The sequence below is a fragment of the Prosopis cineraria genome, unplaced genomic scaffold, assembly GCF_029017545.1.
Source record: "Prosopis cineraria cultivar Desert tree isolate PC_DT_omini unplaced genomic scaffold, ASM2901754v1 PC4, whole genome shotgun sequence".
Taxonomy (NCBI): domain Eukaryota; kingdom Viridiplantae; phylum Streptophyta; class Magnoliopsida; order Fabales; family Fabaceae; genus Prosopis; species Prosopis cineraria.
Window position 1 is genome coordinate 14,800,547 of NW_026555335.1, and position 23,133 is coordinate 14,823,679.

Genomic DNA, 23,133 nt, shown 5'->3' on the forward strand with positions numbered 1-23,133 from the left:
TCAGATTTTAATTTATAATACTAAAATCATAAATTTAATAAATTAATTTATCTATAAATATTTTAATAATATTTTTTAAATAATATACTAAAAATTAAATATTTAATAAATTATATATTGATTTGAATATAATTTATTATATTTAATAAAAAAATACAAATTATTAAATAATCAATATTCAAAATAAATTATAAATGAAATATTAAAAAATTAAATATGAATTCTAAGTAATTAAAACATGAATTTTTTAAAAATTAGAATATTAAAATTTGGTTATTTTTTTAAAAATAAATGTAGATGCTTGGTGGAGAATCGCTACAAATGTTGCTGCCAGAAAAAAATACATAATTTTTCAAATTTAGAAGCAGTAATGTAACCTCTATTCAAATTGTTATCAACAATGACTGACTTTCTGAAATTTTCACAATTTCATGAACTGCTATTATTTTTAAGCCAAAAAATTCACACCTGTCAAGGGAGATTTCATTTTGGTTTGGACATAGCAGTTCTTTGAACTGCTACATAAATTGTAGTATTTTGACTATGGTTAGTGCTGATGGTCTGATCCCAATCAAAATCTACCATCCAGTCTTGGTTAGTCATGGTGGGAGTCAACCAAAGGCAGTGAAGCAGAAGTTGAGAAGTTAGTGAAGTCAGCCAACGAATGCAAAGGAAGAGAGAGGCTTAGATAGAAATTAGAAATAATAAGAGTTTAGAATGAATTTTAAATTACAAAGAGATTAAGAATTAGGTGAGATTCTGATTCAGATTCAAATTTAAATTAACACATTTTTAGTTGTCCAAATAATTGATTTGGCTCAAATCTAAAGTCAAATTCATATGCATTCAAACATAACATTAAATAATTACAGTTGGGAAGAGTTTGGTTTAATTTTTCTTCTTGAGGAACTGCTGCTAAAAGATTTGCTAAAAGATTGACATACCTAATATCGGTTCCAAACTCTACATTGCAAGGCTTGAACATTTGGTCTCTGTAGGTGTTGAACCCTCCCTAATTACTTTGGCTAATTTATGTGTCTTCGGTTGATTGAGGTATTGTATTGAGACTGATGATGAGAATTTAGTTTGAACCCCGTGTGTGTGTGTGTGTGTGTGTGTGTGTGTGAGTGAGTGAGAGAGAGATAATTTACATTTGATCTTCCTAATGCAGAATAGGTGGTCTCTTCTGCATGATGATATTCCAACATTTTACAATTTGACCCGAATGGAATTTATATGCAGTTTTGGTGATTGGAATAGGATAGTGAAATGTTTGAACAACGTCTTCCCCGAACTTGAAACTCTTGTAGTTCATGAGGTTTGTTGATCTCAACTTGGTTTTTGTGTGCATTACCTGTAATTTGTTGCTAACTTCAATATCTGTTATCAGATGTATGTTCCTATTATATTAATGAGAACATGGTGGTGGTGACTGAGCCAATACTTGATGTTCTTCAATGTGTTTCATCAAACCTGAAGAAATTTAGTCTAGGCAAATGTATTGGCCACCAATGTGAGTTTGAGGTTGCAACATTTATAATGCAAGCGTCTTTAGGAGCATCTCCATTTGCAGTGTTCATTACATAGATAAAGATAAAAGATTATCCTCATGTCCTAGAGCCTCTGCTAATTGCACGCTTATTGTTTAGCTAAATATATGAGATACACCATCTCGTTGAAGTAGTGTTAGTGTTCTTTTTAAGATCATTCGTCTTTTGCTTATCATCAGTAATATATAACATGACCGAACTGCTGGACTCTTGATGGAGCGTATTTTGATTCTGTTTCTGCTATGTGTAATGTGTGTGTGTGTTGTATCGGCGCATAACATTAGAGATGCAGTTTCCATGAATTTGTGTTACAGGGTATAATTGAGCTTTCTGGATGTGTTGAAGTGAACACAAAGCATAGTATTCTTGCTGGTATAGGTTCGTGAAAGTCTTTATTCAGTGACTTGTAACTACTGCTAGTGCCTTCTGCCTTTTACTCTTTAGCAAGTCTTGCATTATTTTCGGGGGCAAAAAGTGTTACGTTCTTTTCGGAAAATAATATAACCTAATTTTTCCTAAGTTCAGAACTATAAAATTGTTTCTATATGTATAATAATTTGTATATATTTTGAAGTCGCAGGGCAATTGGAACATCTTGAAAAGCGATAAAGATAGATATATATATATATATACTCTCTCTATTTGGTTTATTTATAAGTTATTTTAAAATTCAAAAAATTTTAAAATTTATTAACTTTATTTAAAAATTTAATAAATTTATAACATTACTCTACTAAAGAAGACAAATTCAATGTTGATTTTGAGGATTATCAATTGGTAACTGAAAAGAAAAGTATGAATAGCAAAATAATAAACAAAAGAGACAATTCATAAAGAATAAAAAAAAATGAAATGAATGATAGAAAGCAAGTGAGAGAGGAAAAGAGAGAGAGAGAGAGAGAGAAGAAGAAGAAAAAAAAAGGACAACGAAAAGAAAAGGAAAAGCAGAAAGATAAACATGAGCCATGTGCCAAATGAAAGTATCTTCTTTGCTTTTTTTTATTTTTTTTTTCTTCTTTTTTTCCTTCTTTTTTGTTTTTTTCTTCTTTTTTTTATTATGTGACTTAGCTTTTTTCTTGGTTTTTTTTTCCCTTTCCCCTTCATTTCCCCTTTTTCTTAGTCTCCTTTTCTTTACTCTTTTGACTTGCTTTTTACAATTCCTGTCATTCCTTTTCTTTTTTTTTATTTTCTTATTTTGATTAATTGCCTCTTTTTTTTTTCATTTTGCTATTCTTGCGGTTGGTTATATATTGATAACATTTTTTTTAATAAAGATAAAAAGATTTGATAAAAAAAAGTGTAAAAGGAAAAATTTGTTACTATGATGACTAATAATAAATAGAACGAAAAATTCTGTCCTCCTTGTAAATAAGATCTAAATCTGAATAAAAAAGCCACTAATTGGGACTAACTATTATTAAAAACTTATGCATATTTATTACGAGAAATTAAAATACAATAACTTAGTGCACTTTAAAAATTGATAAATCTAAAAAAAAGGTAAAAATACTTATTGTGTATTGCGTGAAAAGTGCTAAAAAAAGGCTTAAAAAACGAGAGGAGGAAAAGAAAAATTTGAAATCATATTAACGTAAGTTTCGCTCTTTCATTTAAGAAAAGGGAAAATTATAATGAAATTCTAATTACTAAAAAGTCTTACAAATGCACAAATTCCCCTCCATTTCAAATCCTTTAATTGTAACTTCTAAATTATCTCTAAAAATTCAAGACTTGTTATTTTTAAATATTATATGATAAAATATTTTAAAATTATTCGATTAAATCAAATAAATATTATCATACTACGTGAAACATGTAAACTTAGATTACTTATTAGATTCAAATCTATAGAAAGACTAGTGGTTTATTTTGAGTGGTAGTCTTGGTAGGAGAAGAATCCTAAGACAAGTTGGTTCGCATAAGGATTAATAATAATTGGATAACTTATATATTTTAACACAATAATACAAAACATTAATAATTAACAACTAATATTAAAAATAAAAACAACTTAGGCATACGTAAATAATAACTTGAATTTAAGTAAATAATAGTTTGGATTTAATTTCAAAAAAACTAAAATGTAAATATCTAAATGTTTCTTTTGGAAATCTCAAACCAAATATTTTCAATATGTATAAAACGATATAAACATATATATATATATATATAAACAAAATTGATTAAAAATCATAATAGTATTACTTAGCGTTAACATGCAAAGTAGGAGGCCGAGTGGCAAACAATCAAAATCAGGAAAAATATATTTTGAACTAAGCAACTGCTGAAAAACTCCATTAATTAATCTGTAATCATTGAATTTGAATCCATCCACAAAGACTTCACAACAAAAATACAAGAGAAGGAAAAGGAATTGAGGCTGATAATCAAATCCTTGATATCAAGTTCACTGCAATTTTAAACAATTGACGAAGTTGATATTTTTTTTTTTTAGTCAAGAGGCTGAAATCAATCTGGGTTTCGCCGAATGCCATCAAGACAGTTTATGTTAACCAGGACCGACCAAAAAAGAACGAAGTAATAGAACCAACAATTTTACGCCATGAATATAATAATTACATAAAAAAGCTTAATGAAATCCTGATTTCTAGCTGGTTATGCCCTTAGGCTCTCTACCATGTCTGTGATTATCAGCAAACTTGTCATTTTATTGCTGCTTTATGTGGGGTTGTGGAAATCAGCCTTTTTTATGCACAAGATAGAAGTGACTATTTGAAGCCAGGTGGTCAGTTAAATCACACAAGCCCCACTATGCTCAACTAGTGGTACATATTGCATTACTTTCAACCAAATATCTAGTGACTCGCCCTTTTATTACCTACTAGTCTACAACACAGTAAAAGATGGATCGATGGTTTGGATTGCCAATCGAAATGATCAAATTCTTGATCTTTCTTCAAAAGCTTTGACTTTGGATCATTCTGGCGTGTTGAAAATCACGCATGATGGTCAAGAGCCAACCATCTTCTACTCTCCTGCAGATCAGCCTCCCGATCTCATCAACAACATGAAAGCCACCTTGTTAGAGACATGCAACTTTGTCTTGCAACATCACCTAAACGGATCACACATTGTCTTGTGGCAGAATTTTGATCATCCTACTGATACTCTTCTCTAAGGAATGAGTTTAGGCTTTAACCATAAAAATAGCAGAAACTGGTCTTTAGTTTTATACTCTTGCTATATCAGCTTCTCCAAGTCCATTCACATTGGAATGGGAATCCAGACCAAGAAAATGGATGTCATGCCTTGAAATCCAAAGTGTGACCGGCTCAAATATGAGTGAACTCACATCTAATAAGCCTCAACTTCAAAAGTTTCTAATTGTAAAACATAAACATTTTCAACATAGGATTAGGCCCTAACTAATATATATAAATACATATCATACAAATAAAATATTTATTATTTTTATAGAAATTTCAGGAAAACCTATCATAAAAATAGGGCATCTCAAAAGTTGTATAACATTATTATTACACAAAACAACAATCAAGACCTCAGCTCCTATTAGTAGACCAATAAAAAAAAAGTAATCAAATGAGGACTCTAACTATAATTTATGTAGAGCACTAAAAACAAAATTTACAAATACAAAGTATGATATATAAATTCAAGTTTTACAACAATTAAAGGTGTAACCAAAATAGCGTTTTAATTCCAATTTGGAAGTATACCCCTTAATGATTATTTGGACGTCCAAAGCCATCTACATTATCTAAGAGAAAATATTTTTCAGTGAATAACATCCCAATAATAAAATTAAAAGATTCAAAATAAATAAATTCATTAAGTAAATTGGTGCACAATTAAAAGAGAACAACATATAATATAATAATTGAATTTAGAGATTAAGAGATTCTATATAGTTTCAAAAAATACCGAATCATTAAATTTAAAATGACAAAAAACTTAACACTTGATCTTGTAAAATAAAATAAATTAAGTAAATAAAAATAGTAATATTCACTATTTAAAATCAATAAAGTGTGTGTATATATATATATTAACAAATTAAATAAATCTGAGGATTTCATAAAACATATCACAAACGTAGACACATAATTCACAAAAGTAAGTAATCAAACGCAGCTGAAGCCAAAACAAACGTGGACACACAGTTCACAAGGATAATTAATCAAATATGGTCAAAGCCACAAATTAGATGTGAACATACAATTCATGAGGGTAACTAACCAAATGTGGTCAAATTCATGATAAAGCCACAAAACAGACGCGAACATACGGTCTACGAGGATAACTAACTAGTCATGGACAAAGCCACAAAACAAACGGCAATACATAATTCACAAAGGTAACTAACCAGATGTGGACGTAGCCATTAAACATCTGCACGTACGAGATCCACGAATAACAAGCATAAGAACAAAGCTTACGAAAATCAAACTACCTAATTATTGACCAAGGCGTGCCAAGGGTTAACAAAACTGTTATTAGTAACCAGTGCTCTGCATACAATTCTTAAAAATTAATTTTTCAAACATGCAAGAAATTATTCATTTTCAAAATAAAATTTTGTACTCTTAACATCAAACTCGCAAAAACATTTCAAAACATCCATTCTTCTTAACATAAAATTCTTCAGTAATTCCACGCTTGCCTTCATCAAATAAAATATTACAATTTAAGCTAGTAAAATTTTTTCATCAACCTTCAAAATATATTTTATAATGAACATATATAGATATATTATAATTCCACTACTTTTCACCATTTACAACTTCAAGAGTTAAAGCAATACAATTAACAAAATAATAAACACTTGAAATGGTATATGAAATTTATTTAAAAAAAATAATAGAAAGAAATCTATTAGTAAATTAATTGGGATGTTATACAGTTGATATCTTTTTCCCAACTTCTATAGCTTACTCCTTATTACTTTTATCAAGGTCCTCTTCCTACAAACATCCTATAAAATATGATAGGGTCTTAATAGACTCTCAATAAGTTCAATAAAACTCTCTTCCAAATTAACACAATCAATATTTAACTATATGATAAATTTAAAGCTTTAGAACCAAGATTTTTACATAAAGTTTCAGCATAGCAATAGCTAATTTCTCAATTAAAATACAATATTCTATTTAACTTTTTTGTCAACACCTAATGTGCATCATTTCAAATCACTCAATTGAGCTTTTTAACAATCAAGCCTCTTACTCAACAATTAATCAGGAACAATACAACTTCCAAAAATTTCATTAGTTACACACTAGCTCCATAATTATCCAATCTCTATGTAATACCCAAGCTCGTTCATGAGTAAATACTACCTAAACCACATATACTTCTTATAAGAATCAATAAAATTTTATAAACTACAATATCAAGCAAAGTTCCCTTTAATAACCATTTTGTCAAATACCTTACATGCCTTCATGTCCGACTATAATACAAACTTCCTCATTTCCTTTGAAAAAATTTCATTATCAGTACTTAAACTTCCAAGCTTCCCTTTTTTTTTTTTTTTTTTCTGTTCCTTCAACACAAGCCAATTGAGCTGAAGGAAAGTTAAATTAAACTCTAATTCTATAGCAATCAACATAAATGAACTTGTCGGTGATCTACCGACAATCATGCTCTTAAATTCAAGTTCAATTTAATCAAATTCATTTACCTCCTTTATCCCGCACAGCAGTAACAATTTTTATTTTTTATTTTTAAATCACAGCTAAGCCAAATAACACACAGATAGAGAACAGCAAAGAAGTGGAGGATTTGAAGCTCCCCACCCCATATCAATTACGGTAGCGCAGGGAAAGTGGAAGGCCGAATCTATTGTGCTGAACAGGGGAAGAAGAAAAGAACCTCATACACTAACCCACAGCAGCTCGGACGAGAGGGGGAGAATGATTTCCGGCAACACGAAGAAAGAGGAACAAGAGCGAACATGAACACAGTCGAACGTCGAACGAACGCCGAACAGGGGAAGAACCCACGGCAGAACTTTGCCAAATTAAGGCTAAAAAAAAAAAAAAAATTCCCTCTTGAACGCCACCATTATTCAAACTTAGGACCTAAACTTAAACACCCAATGCCCACTAAATCACCATTCTTTTTTAATAAATCTATTCTAGAACTTAAAAAAATATAATTAAAATACTTAATTATAAATTTTAATCTTATTGTCCAAAGCTGACAAGTAACGGAGGATACATAATAATATTTTTTGCCTTTAATGTGAATACAGAATATCTTTAAATAAGTTGAGTCAAACAAATTAGTTAAGGCCCTTCTTTTGTTGACGTGTTTTCCAATATATGTTCTTCAGCTCCTCATCAAAAGGTTCATTGGGCAAGCGGGGTATTGAGAAATGGGAAGCCCAAAGTTGGTATAACCTCACCATCATCTCAAACAGAGATGAAGAGTATCTGACATTCAAAGTTAGAAATAATGCAATTAAATCAAAAAAAAAAAAAAAACAAACAGCAATGTGGTCAATAGATAATACTGAGCTGCCATGTGATAGCTATGGACTAATGTTGATTGCAGATGCTAGTAACTGTTATGGCTATAACAGTGATCGAGGATGCCAACTACGGGATCAACCATCTTGCAAATTCTTTAACTTCCAAGTCTGTTGAACTAAGAGATCTAGGGATCACCTACAACTTTGATTGGAAAAGTGGGTCTGATCGTTAGTGATTGCAAGACTACTTGCTGGAGCAACTATGACTGCAATGGATTCACTTCATACAATGACAATAAAACTAGATGTGTCTTTTACTATGACAACTTGAAGATGGTTTCTTCGATAATTGCTTCCTTAATAGTACTTCAAGGCACATGGGCAGGGTCAAGCTTTTATAATCATTTGGCAAAATCTTTATTAGTCATAATCCTTAGGTTAGTTTTAGCTCTATTTAGTAATGAGCTCAGACTCTAAATTATTAAAATATCATCTGATAAATTATCCCAATATACAAGGAACCCAACACCTGAGCCCAATTCAGGGCCAACAGGACCTTGCCGAGAATCAAATTCAAGTGCAAAAATAGTCAAATTGCTTATTGTCGTCTCTGCAATCACTTTATTCATAATATCTATAATTGCGATGCAAGGCCGCTACTGCTGAAGAGAAGGAATTTCAAGGTCAAAGGCACATAGTACTTGCATGTAAGTGGCATATCATAAATCCTTGAATTGAATTTACATCTCCCATTTAAACTCCAGCAGACAAGGAAAAATCAGAGATGGAGGAAACTTCAAAAGGAGTTGCAAATAGAATGACGGTCAAAACTATGATAAGAATGGACATTTTTTATAGAATGTTTAGTTATGCATCCCTCGTAAAAGCTATAGATAACTTCTCATCAGAGAACAAGTTAGGAGAGGGAGGATTTGGACCTATTTACAAGATATAGCCCTTTTGGGTCATTCCAAATGAATTATTTCAATTGATTGAAAAATTATGATATAGTAAAATCGAGTTCTTAATTTTCAATGAGGGAAAACTACAAACAAGGAAAGGAGCGGCTTTTAAGAGACTTTCAAGAAACTCTAGACAAGGAATAACACAATTCAAAAATGAGTTGAAACTAATATTGGAGCTCCAAGACAAAAATGAGATGCCGCATTCAAGAAGATGAGAAAATTTTAATTTATGAGTACATGCCCAGCAAAAGCTTGGACTTCATTTTATGTGGTAAGAATTCTCAATGTATGCATGCTTTTCAGGAAGTTACTAAAATCAAATGTTATTTGTTGCTCAACTTATTGTTTGTCTTCCTCATCCATCATTGACAATTTTGTTTCAAAGATCCTATGAGAAGCAAGCTACTAGAATGGGAGAAAAGACTCAACATAATTAAAGATACTGCTCAAGGATTATTATACAATCATAAATACTTAAGACTAAAAATAGCGCATAATGACTTGAAAGCAAGTAACATACCACTCAATGGAAAATTGATCCTAAAAATTTTTTATTTTTGTTTAGCAAGATTTATTGCACAAGACTCGGGAAAATACCAATAGAATTGTTTGTACATTGTTAGTACACATGGGCTAAAGTCTTTTTGTTTTCTATTTAATTCTTATGCTATTTAAAGAGCTATTGCAATATATTTTCTCCTTGCATTTGATTTATCAAAATATAAATATTTGTGAGTTATGAGCTGAATATTTTGTCATCCATGAATCTAAGCAATGGATGAAAGATTTCCCTTATTAATCCACAATTAATTCCATAATCAAAGTAATCATAGGACTAACCTAAGAAAATTATGAAATTTGTAAAATTTACATAAATAAGATCCTAAATTTTCAAAATTTAACATGCTAAAAAGAATTATTTCATAAAAAATCAAAGGAAAATATGTATACAAAAATATGGACATCATACAAAGTAAAATAATATCAAATTGGGGTCAAAAGAGCAAAAATAATAATTCTAGCATAATAAGCTGCAGCACAAAATGCAGAAACCCATAGTAGCAAATATTTTTTGGCCAAATTTACAATGCATCGCATTTCTTTGTTCGATATTTGATTGAGGTGATTTAAGTGTTTACACAAAGCTTTCCCCAAGATATAGCTAATGACACTAATTTTACATTCAAATCATTTTTCAATTAAAAGTTAAACACCTACTGCAAACTTGCCCATTTATGCTTTTAAAACATGACTAAAGTATCCAAAATCACAACCAAGTGTCATAAGCTCACAACCACTAACCACCCTTAGACCACACTTAATAAACTTAACAAGACTTCTACAATATATCACAACACTCCAATAATATGTACAACACATTTTCAATACTTAACTCCTTAACCTCAAGAATGATAGGGAAAGTCTCAATCATGTAATCCCACATCTAAATCAACATCATTCACAAATACTCACTTCTTACTTACATAAGTATTCTTACCCTATTTAAATTTCACATTAATGCACATACAACTTAGGGCCCAAAATGCACAACTTAGATCATGAGTCAAATAATGCAAATAAGTAAAAACATACAGTCTCCTAGCTGGCATTATCAAGATACATTATACACAAACTCTAAAATAAACAAGGCCTACAAATTTAGGATAGAAATCCTAAGCCACTGACTCTTTTCCTTAGTCCCGTCTTGATAAGCTAGTTCCTATAATATTAAATAGAGAGGGGTGAGTATAACCACTCATTAACCAAAGTCAATCTAATCTATACAGTTGCATATCAATTAATTATATATGCAAATGATAATTAATAACTTCACAAATATCATATGCATATATTTCGAATATAACCTTAGCCACAAAACCAACAATCATGTAACCAAGCACTAACATATATCATCACATAATTTTAAAATACACATCATGGGATTGCAATAATAATAACCATATGCCCTTAATAGAAAACACATCAGACCACAATAATAATAATCATATAGCTAAAAATAGAATGCTTGATCAATGCCAACCTTATACTTTTCTAATATTTCCAACATGAAACCGATGGCTATTCAATGGCTATGTCTTCAACTTAGACTAACCTAACCTTCCACTCGCGAAGAGCTACTAGGCTAGGGCGAACATACTCACTTGTGATTCGCGATTTCTCCCAATACGAACAATCATGGGATATCGTATCCCTAATTTAGCTTTCTTATAAGATAATAGAAACTAGTTAGGTTTGAATCCCTGGAAGAACAAATGGGATAATCCCTAATCAACCATGGGATAATAGCTATCTCTGAATTTCAACGGTCGATGCCAAGGCAAGCTTCTGATTTCAACAATAAGCTGCTACTACCATGTGGTTTTAACACAACTACTCTTCTTGTAGGTCAACTCCTGCCTAAATGATCATGCCATACACAAATTGATAATTTACAAGCCATTCACATCACATCATATTTACACAATTTTCTTTTTCCATTATATTCCATATGCCAAATATTACATATTCATCATTTTCATAATGGCATGCTCTCAATTATCATCATTAATCACATATGTAAAAACTTGCATATTATTTTCAACAATCCAACACAATTTCACACACATAATCCATCACATTGCCAAAATTTACATCAATTCTTCAATCACCTAATAGGTTCTAAACAACTTAATTTAACAAATAATTAATTAACAAACAACTATACAAATTAAATTTTTCCCTAATTATATCAAACCTTTGAGAAATCAAAAGTTTACCCCTCAATACAAATTCTTCACAAGCTGTCTCAAAGCTTGAATGGTGCACAAGATGATTAATTTACAATTAACCATACCAATCATCATTAATATCACTATAAACCAGTGCTTTATTTTTAAAACTAGACTGGACGGTCAGACCGGTTTGACCGTCGATCGGTCTGATTTCGGTTTGGTTCATATGAGAAAACCGTTTTAGGAGTTGAGCCAGGTTGAGCCGTTTTGAACTGAGAATCAAAATCAAGCTGAAAACCGAATCCAATTTTGAAAAATCGAACTGTTCAAAAAAAAATTTTATTATTTTTGAATTTTTTTAAAAAAGTGACTAATTTTATTAATCATTTGATATTATGTTGTATCATGTGACTTGTTAATTAATAAACTTAAAATATTTAGTTTTTTTAAGTTAAGTAGCAATTTCATATGTATTTCTCACATTTAAATTATATATACATATATATAAAAATTTTTTTAATTTAATCATTACATCACCGGTTTGACCACTGGTCCACCTTAATTGAACCATACAAACCATGAACCGTTGACTTTTTCGGTTCAATATTCAATCCAGTTCTAAAAATATTGTTATAAACACTCTTTCAACTTTAATAAATCAACATTTTAATTATTCAAAATTCTGATCTCTTGCACTTAAGCATAACCATTAGATTTATTAACTCTCATTAACTCCATTTAGCTTCCATGAACTTAAATAATTATTAATACAACACCCAACAATCCAAAATCACACTTTGGAGGTCTAGGGTTCATCTAAAATGGATAACTCAAGCTTACAACAACAACAACAACAAGCCTTTATCCCACTAGGTGGGGTCGGCTACATGGATTGCAAGACGCCATTGTGCTCTATCATTTATCAAGCTTTTAGGAATATTATTAATTAAGAGATCACGTTCAACAACTTCCAAGAGTGTTCTCTTAGGCCTTCCTCTACCTCTCTTAATCGGACTCAAAGTTATATGTTCCACTCTTCTCACTGGTGCCTCCCTTGGTCTTCTTTGTACATGCCCAAACCATCTCAACCGATTTTCTATCATTTTTTCCTCAATAGGTGCCACCCTCACTTTTTCGCGTATGTGCTCATTTCGAATTTTATCTTTACGTGTATGTCCGCACATCCATCGTAACATTCTCATCTCTGCTACTCCAACTTTATGCTCTTGCTGTCCCGTTAGAGCCCAGCATTCACTACTATATAACATTGCCGGTCTGATAGCAGTGCGATAAAACTTTCCTTTAAGTTTATTAGGCACCTTACGGTCACAAATAACTCCTTTAGCTTTTCTCCAATTAAACCACCCAGCTTGAATTCTATGTGAAATATCTCCACTGATTTCGCCATCATTTTGAATAATGGCTCCCAAATATCTAAACTTTTTCACTTGAGGTATAATTTGATCTCCCAATTTCACTTCCAAATTATTTTCGAATAGTCCTTTACCAAATTTACAATATAAATATTCCGTCTTACTTCTACTCAGACGAAAACCTTTCGACTCCAATGTCCTCCTCCATAACTCAAGTTTGCAATTAACCTCTTCTCTTGTCTCTGCTATAAGAACTATATCATCCGCGAAGAGCATACATTTCGGGATTTCCTCTTGAATATGTTCCATCAAAACATTTAAAATCAAGTTGAACAAATAAGGACTCAGAGATGATCCCTGATGTAGTCCAATCTTTATAGGAAAATCCTTTGTTTGACCACTAGGCGTTCTTATACTAGTTTTTACCCCTTATACATATCTTGTATGGCTTTAATATAAGCAATCCATACTCCCTTTTTTTCCAACGCTTTCCAAAGTACTTCTCTTGGTATACGGTCATAAGCTTTTTCAAAATCAATAAAAACCATGTGTAGATCTTTATCTTTACAACGATACTTTTCCATTAATCCCCTTAGTAGATAAATCGCCTCTGTAGTTGATCTACCTGGCATAAAACCAAATTGATTCACAGAAATACTTGTCTCCAATCTCAACCTGTGCTCAATTACTTTCTCCCACAATTTCATTATGTGGCTCATGAGTTTAATCCCTCTATAGTTAGTACAATTCTGAATATCTCCTTTATTTTTATAAATAGGAATTAATGTACTTCTCCTCCACTCATCAGGCATTTTCTTGGACCGTAAAATCACATTAAATAACCTAGTTAACCATCTCACCCCTTCTTCACCTAAACATTTCCACGCTTCGATAGGTATACAATCAGGTCCGTTGGCTCTACCATTTGTTATTTTCTTAAGAGCTTCCTTTACCTCCTTATCACGTATTATTCGATAGAATGACAAATTTTGTTCTCCTTCACCAGTTACTAAATCCTCCAAATTACTAGATGGATCCTCTCCATCATTGAAAAGTTTAAAAAAATAAGTCTCCCATCTATTTTTAATTTCATCATCTGTAACTAAAATTCTTCCCTCTTCATCCTTAATACACCTTACCTGTTCTAGATCTCTTGATTTTCTTTCCCTACTCTTGACATAACTCAAGCTTACAACCTTGTAAAAACTTTTAAACTATGTGTAAAATACTTAAACAACTCCCATTAATCCTATTTAGACCAATGGGTTCATATCCATAGCCTTAAATCTAAAAAGCATCATCTTTCAATCTTAAATCTCATTTCAAAAACATGTAGAAGAAAAAAGAGATAAGGAAAGCATACGTAAGTGAAAGCAAGCTCCAAACACTTAAAAAATGCCCAAAAATTAATACACTAGCAAGGAAAATTCTCTCTTGGTCGCACTCTCTCTATTTTCTCATCTAACTATGTTTTTAAATCGATTCACATTTTTAAAAGAAAAAATTGGTTTAGGAAATTGTTATAACATAAATTTTTATGCTGCAGCATAACACACAATGTGCTAATAATCCAATTTCTCTCTATAATTTGAGCCTGGGTGACCCAATTTACCTCTAAACCTAATCTAGAAGCTAAAGCCAAACCAAATAGCTGTTTATAACTATCCTCAAATTTAATTATACTTAAATTTACAAAACTACCTTTCATTAGATTAATAAATTATAGGAAAATTTTTTGAGATATTACAGTGGATACATGACTCTTGAATATATGATGAAAGGAATTTTTTTACAAAGTCAGATGTCTATAGTTTTGAAATCCTACTGCTTGAGATTGTAAGTGGCAAAAGAAATAATAGCTTTTTACAATGCCAATGATCCACTCAATTTAGTGGGACATGTAAGTCAAACTGTAAGTGTTTTCATCGCAAATTTTATACCATCAAATCCTTTGTGTAGTTGGCGTTTCAAATGAGAAGCATTTAACATACCTCAGGCATGGGAGCTTTGGTACGAAGGTGAAGCAGCAGCATTAGAATTGATAGATCCAGCAATAAACAGAGTTGATAGATCAAGTGGTGAGATGCATTCATGATGGCCTATTATGTGCAAAAGAACGACCAGTTGATAGACCCACCATGTCAGAAATTTTGTCAATGTCGACAAATGGAAGTGTCAAGCCTCCTTTGCTAGAGAGACCTGCATTTTGCTTTAGAGATCATGCTAGTGTAGTAAATGAACATCTTACAAGATCCATTGTTTATTAGCTTAATGAGCACGATCATGTTCTTTCTTTCTTGTCTACAATGTTATGGAATATGTAAAGTTCAAACTTCCATTAATACACATTACATTTAATTGTATAGATTTATGTTATTCATATTGCATTTTTAGTGCAAGAACTTGAATGGAGAAGATTAGCCCATTTATTCTATATGATTATGCAGTCAATACCTCCCTTTGTATAACTTTCAGTATCAAATTACTCACATGAAGTTATATGCTACATTTCCTGTCAAACTTTCATGTGTCTAGCTATTAAACATATCAAAGAGAGCGCATCACTTGCATAACAATACCATCATCTCAAACGCTCAGCTTTTCAAAATGGACGTCAAGTTACATTAGCACAATTTATGGAATGTGGAATGATTCTCCCTGATGAAGTTATGTATCCAAAAAAACAATCCAACTAAAAATATTACTGTTGCTACTCCCTGAACGAGGAATAGATGGTGATCTTGAGCTTCCACCAATAATAGTTGGACCTAACTATTATTAAAAAAATTTAAAAAAAAAATTATGCATTGCTATTACAAGAAATTTATACGTAACTATTTAGTACACTTTAAAGATTGAAGTATTTTGAACTACTTAGTATACATGAGGCTGGAAAGCTCACAATCAAAACAAGGGAAAAAAATATTTTGAACTTAGCATCTGCCGAAAAACTCCTTTAATTAGTCTCCAATCATTGAATTTGAATCCGTCCACAAAGACTTGACAACAAGAATACAAGAGAAGGAAAAGGACTTGAGAGGCTGAATCAAATCCTTAATATCAAGTTTACAGCAATTTAATTAAATTTTGATAAAGTACTTGACTTCAATTTTGTGGTCAATCTAGGCAGCTAATGTTAACTAGGACCAACCAAAATATAACAAATACACAAAACCAACAATACGCCATGAATAAATATCATCAAAAGCTTTATGAAATCTTGAGTTCTAGCTGGTTATGCCTTTTGGCTCTACCATGTCTGCGATGAGCAAACTTGAGGCTGTATTATTGGTTCTTACTTTGTGGAACTTGGGATTTTGGAGAATTTTTTGTGATACACAAGACAAGCGTGACCGTTTGACGCCAGATCAGCTAAATCACACAAACCCTACTATATGCTCAGCCAGGGGTAATTGTTGCATGGCTTTTAAGAAAATAGCCACGTACTATTACTCCCCTTTTTACAACCTATTAGTCTGGAACTCATATAATGATGACCCGCCAGTTTAGATTGCCAATCCAAATGATCGAATTCTCAATGCTTCTTTAGAGTCTAAAGCTTTAACTTCGGATCATTCTAGCGTGTTGAAAATTAGACACCAAAGTCAAGAGCCTACTATCCTGTTCTCTCCTCCTCCAGATCAGCCTCCATCTCATCAACAACACTTATGCCACCATGTTGAGTATTGGCAACTATCTTCACTATAAATTTTCAACCATATAGTCCTTTGTGTGGTTAGTGTCTAAAATGAGAAGCATTTAACATATCTCAGGCATGGGAGCTTTGGAAAGAAGGTGAAGCAGCAGCATTAGAATTGGTAGATCCAGCAATGAAAGATACCTTGGTTCCAAATCAAGTGCTGAGATATTCATGCTGGCTATTATGTGCAAAAGAACGACCAACTCATAGACCCACCATGTCTGAAATTTTGTCAATGCTAACAAATGGAAGTACCAAGCCTCCTTTGCTGAAGAGACCTACATTTTGTTTTAGAGATAACTGTAATGCAGCAAATGAACATCTTACAAGGCCTATAGTTTGTTCAGCTTATAGCTTGACCATCTCTGATTTATTTGCGAGAAGAAATTTAATGGTTTCCAAATGGGCATCAGGTTCTTTCTTCCTTGTCTACAATTTTATTAAATATGCAATGTTCAAATTTTCAATAATACACATTATATTTAATTGTATACATGTGTGTTACTTATATTACACTTTTGGTCCAAGAACTTGAGCGGAGAAAATTAGTCCATTTATTCAACAACCTCCCTGTGTAACTTCCAATGTAAAAATTATATATTCACACGAAGTTATAAGGCACATCTCTAGTCAAACATTCATGGGTCATAGCTTTTCAAGCCACCCAAATGTCCTTCATAACATTGGTTTAATTTGAATGTCAAAAATTTTTCACCTACGTAGATGCATTCCACACGAGATTAACTCCTCACATGGACTCACACATTAAGTTAATATCAGAATCATGTTCATCTAGTTTTCATAAGAGTTTGTTTATTGGAAAAATTACTCATTTGATCCTTATGGTTTTGACCTAGTTATAATTCAATCCTTATAGTTCTAACTTGATTATAATTCATTCCTTGAACTTTTTCTCTTGCAATTTAGTCCTTATAATTTCAATTTCAACTACTTAAATATTGATCCCTATATTTTAAAAAATAAAATTATAAAGATTAAAAATATTTTGAATATTTAATATTTATAAAGATTAAAAGGGTTTAATAATTTAAAATATTAGTAATAGTAATAAATTCTTTATAATTTTATTATTAATATTATAATTATAAATATTAAAATTTTTGAACATCATAATTTAAATCTTTAAATATTATAAATATTAAAAGTTTAAACTATTATTAATCCTTATAATTTTATTTTTTAAAGTATAGAGATTGAATTGCAAGAAGAAAAACTCAAGGACTAAATTACAACCTAGTTAAAACTATAAGAACTGAGTTACAAAGAGTTAAAATTTAGAGACTGAGTTATAATTGATCAAAACTACAATGACCAAATGATTAAATTTTATTTCTTTTTTTTTTGGAGTGAACTTTGGAACATGTACAAACAAAATAAAAAGAGGCACCAGTGAGGAAAGTGAAATGGATAATTTTAAGCCCTATTAGGAAGGATAAAGGAAGGCAAAAAAAAAAGCACTTATTGAAGTTGTTGACTAATCGAGACTACTTAGTTAACAAAATTTCTAAAAGTTTGGTAAATGATAAAACACAATAACGTCGTGCAATTCATATAACTAATCTCACCTAGCAGGACAAGGCTTGTTGTTAGAGTAAACTTTTGAAGACAAAATTGATAGAATCCAAATAGGGTATAGTTATAGGGTGTGTACTAGATAGGGCCATGAGAAGGCAAGGCAATTCCAAAGCAATAAAGCCACTGATGCATTGAACTTGAGAACCTTCATCCTTGAGAATGTATTGTATACACCACACAAATATACAGAGAACAAAAAAAGATTTGTTCGTACAACAGAGGAATTTTGGCAAGGCAAGAAATTGAAGGCTATGAGACTAGAAATTTTGGTAAGCCTCATTCTCTATTTTATTTCTTGATAATTCATTTTCTTATCAGGAAAGCAAATATGATGAGTCTCTTCCATCTTGTGGTGATGAATGAGAATTGATAGTAAAATATTTTATCTATGAATAATTGTCCTGTTTATATATGTAACTAGAATTGTAACCATCACTCCACCTCTGAATGTTTTTATCCATATCAGTTAGAATTGGGTCTTCACTTGGATTGGTATTTTCAATAGGACCAAATTATCCGTTCATTTACTTAGCCCACACCTTTATTCCCTTTATTGGAATTATGTTTGTATTTATTTTTGTTTCGAATTGGTCAAGGGCCTTTTTGCCTTGGAAAATCATACAGTTGCCTCATGGAGAGTTAGCTACACCCACAAATGATATAAATACTACAGTTGCATTGCCTATACTTATGTCGGTAGCATATTTTTATAAACATATTTAAAAAAAAAGGATTAGGTTATTTTGGTAAACACATCCAACCAACCCCAATCCTTTTACCGATTAACCTCTTGGAAGATTTCACAAAATCCTTATCACTTAGTTTTTGATTTTTTGAAAATATATTTGCTGATGAATTAGTAGCTAAAAAAAACAAAAAGGGACAAAAAAGGCAATGATAGGGTTGAGGACATGATTCATCACTAGGGGAAAGATCAAAATTTTTTCCACTAATTGTGAAGAGAACAATAGGCATTGAATTTTAAGTCTCCCTTTGATTCAGTAATAATGTTAAAAGTGTCTTGAAAAAAGGAATAGCTGGAATAATTTAGTAATTTACTATCCATAGAAGCAAGTGACCAATATGCATAGTGAAGCAATTTGTATCATTAACTAATTCATATTCTAGAATTTTTAATTAATATTTTTTCTCTTAAGAAACGATCCTGTAAAATTTGAAAATTTAATGGACTTAGTTGATTCATTCATTAAAGCATTTCATTGAAGTTATTTCACTCCATTTGCTATTATAAGTTATCTTATAAAATATGTTGTGAAATATAAGAGTGATTGATACTTTTTTAAAACTAAAATGACCATAGGGCTACATAAAAAATACTTGCAAATGATCAATGATTGGAATTATACAATAAGAGGATAGACTATAATTACAAAATGCTAAATTCAAAAAGAATTTGGAATATCGGTTAACAAAGATATTTTTATGTGAAGTAATTAAAAATACATTATAATAATTAACAAATAGAATATATGAGATAGGAATCAGAGCAATAGTAAGATGGAATAGTTAAGTATGTCAAAATCAGGGCATTTTCAAAAAAAAAATAAAGTCTCATGCACCAAATTGTTTTTAACACTTGTATGTGTGTGTGACAGAGAGATAATTATATAACCAACTAAAATTATCGTCAATGATAAAGATTCTCATCACTTAAGTAAATGTTTGGGGTGGGTCCAAATCTCAATCCTTGTGTATGTAGTAATTTAGTTGAAAGAGATTTACTATCATCCTTGGATATCTCAAGGAAAATAATATTTTACTGTCGACGAAGTAAAGCTATAAAAAAAACATAGGTAATTATATGTAATATTCTATTCTTTTTTAAAAAAATATTCAAACACCTTATACTTTTTCATAAGAAAACACACACAAATTCCATTATTTACTTAAACCATACCTGTAGTTCAAACTTATTGGAAAAATGTTTTCAATGCATAAGAAAATCTCAAACTAATCAAATTTAAAAAATATACTGATCTTACTTCACTAACATAAATAGTTACAGCCTCTTCTATAGGATTGGAAGAGGAAGAAAGGGATAAGAACTAACTAAGATCAGGTAAGTGGACATATGATTAAAATGGAGATGAAAATAGAGTGAAAACAAAAAAGCTTCCCTGACTTTCAATAGGTCAAGTGATCTCCTAGCCACTACTTGTCTAATTGCTTGCCTTTCTTTCGGGCACATTGCCTAAGATCTCATTACTCTTGAGGTTATTGGGCTTTAGGCTTGCTATAATGCCCTTATCTCCTCTCTTATCAATGTCTTTGTCCTTAACAGTGGCTCTAGGCCGTTTCCTCTCATAAACATGGCCCAAGGGAGTAACAATCTCATTATCTACCCCTCCAAAAGTCTCATCTCATCCTCAAGGGAAAATTCAAGAAACTAAGAAGCAATAGTAGTCATCAGCTCCCATGTATTGTCACACTCAAATAGATTTTTCCACTTAATAGGAAATTGCTTGCTACCATCAGTCATTTACCTCACCTTTTTCACATCTTCAAGTCGTCACAAATAGAGAAAGAGATTTCTTGAGATGAGATACATGAAAAGTAGGATGAATCCTTGCTTTTTCTGGCAGTTTGAGCTTATAAGCAACCTTGCCTGCTCGTTAGATAATCTCACAAGGCCTATAGAATCTAGGCACTAACTTCTCATTTTGTTTCTCAGTTAAATTCTTGAGCTTGTAGGGCTGTATCCTCAAATATAAATTGTTGCCTACTTGAAACTCAACTTGTCTCCTCTTTTTGTCAATTTGTTTTTTCATAATCACCCAGGTCTAGTCAAGGTGAGATGTTAGTTTCAACAACACTTCATTCCTCTCTATCTACTCATTCACCTCTTCTACCATACAAACATCATCTTTCGACTTCAAAATCATGGGAGCATCTCGCCCAACAAGGTTTTGAAGGGAGTCATGCCCAAAGATCTATTGCAATTGAACTAGAATTCTGCCCATGGTAGCATTTTCACCCATTTCCTTTGGCATTCCCTTATAAAACACCATAGATAAGTCTCTAAACTTCTGTTCACCACTTCCATTTGGCCATCAGTTTGTGGATGGTACTCGAACTATACTTTAGGTAGTCCTGGACTGTGCAAACATCTCCCTCTGGAATTAACTATTGAATATTTTGTCCCTATTGGATAAAATTGACTTTAGGAAGCTTTGCAATTTGACTACCTCGGCAACAAATCATTCAACCACATCTTTAACGGTAAAAGCATGTGAGGGAGGTGTAAAGTGAGCATATTTAGTGAATCTGTCCACCACTACCATGTTTGTGTCATACCTAGCTGTTTTAGACATTCCAACAATGAAATTCACCGTAATATCTTCTCACACATGTTGAGGAATCGACATAGGCTATAATAATCCAGCTAGGTTGACTGTTTTGTGTTAATTATGTTGGCAAGTTTCACATTTTGCAACTTGCTCCTACACATCCTTCGTCATGCCTCCTAATACACCACCTCTAAAAATATCTTGTATATGCAAAGATAGCCCGAATGCCACCTATAGGAGAATTGTGAAATTCCTTTATCAAAGCAATGGTTTTAGGTGAATGTTAGGGCAAAACCAATCTATCTTGGTATACCAAACACCTTTAATGCTTACTCTGCCAGAACATCTTACCCAACCAGGACCTATTGCCACACTTTCTTAAGCTTGTCATCCTTAATGATCTTAGCTTCAAACCCTCCAATTCCAGCATATTGCCACAACAAAAATGCATTCAAAACCAACTCAAAAACATCCTTTTAGGATCGAGCATTTGCAGCTCTATTTCCTTTGCTCAGTTTGTAGTGAATCTCAAATTTATAAGCCATAAGCTTCGAAATTCACTTCTTTTGATTAGGATCCACAATGTGCTGCTTTAATAAATACTTTGGAGCTTACTAGTTAGTTTTGAAGATGAATAGTGCGGTCGTAAGATAGTGCTACCATTTCTTGACTGCAAAAACTATGGCCATTAATTCCTTCTCATACACTAAACCTTGCTAAGCTTTCCCTAAAAGTTTCTGGCTGAAATAAGCAATGGATTTCCCTTGTTGCATAAGAACTACTCCTACTCCCACACCACACTTCAACTTCTATTTCAAAGGGCAATTGGAAATTTAACATGGCAAGTACAGGTGCATTTGTCATAGCAGTCTTCAATTGTTCAAAGGCTTCTTGAGCGTGATCATCCTATTTGAAGGCATTCTTTTAGATTACAACTATCAAGGGAGCTGCAATTCTTCCATAGTTCTTGATAAATTTTGGTAATACCTTATAAGCCCTAGAAAACCATGTAAACTTTTTATGTCTCTAGGTATCAACTAAGTCACCATTGCTTGAATCTTCATGGTATCTGCCTTGACCCCTCCAATAGTGATAGTATGCCCAAGATACTCAAGCTGTTTTGGCCCAAAGCAGTACTATTTTGGATTAATCACTAGCTTGTGTTGCTATAACATCTATAGCCTTGCTTTAATGCTCTAAATGTGATTTTTCATCCCGCTACAAACAAGGATATCGTCAAAAAATACTAGTATAAATTTCCTCAAATAATCTTTAAATATGTCATTCATCAAGGATTCAAAAGTAAAAGGAGCATTTGTGAGGCCAAAGGGCATAACCAAGAATTCCTAGTCCCCATTATGAGTATGAAAAGTTGTTTTATGCTCATCCCCTACCTTGATACTAATTTAGTGATATCTGAAATTCAAATCCAGCTTTAAGAATATAGTTGCACCC

At 31.8% G+C, this 23,133-nt stretch overlaps 1 pseudogene; it reads left to right on the plus strand.

Moving 5' to 3' along the window:
- Window positions 1–1,165: 1,165 nt before the first annotated feature.
- On the plus strand, window positions 1,166–17,717 carry LOC129308861 (G-type lectin S-receptor-like serine/threonine-protein kinase RKS1; annotated as a pseudogene).
- Window positions 17,718–23,133: the final 5,416 nt, after the last annotated feature.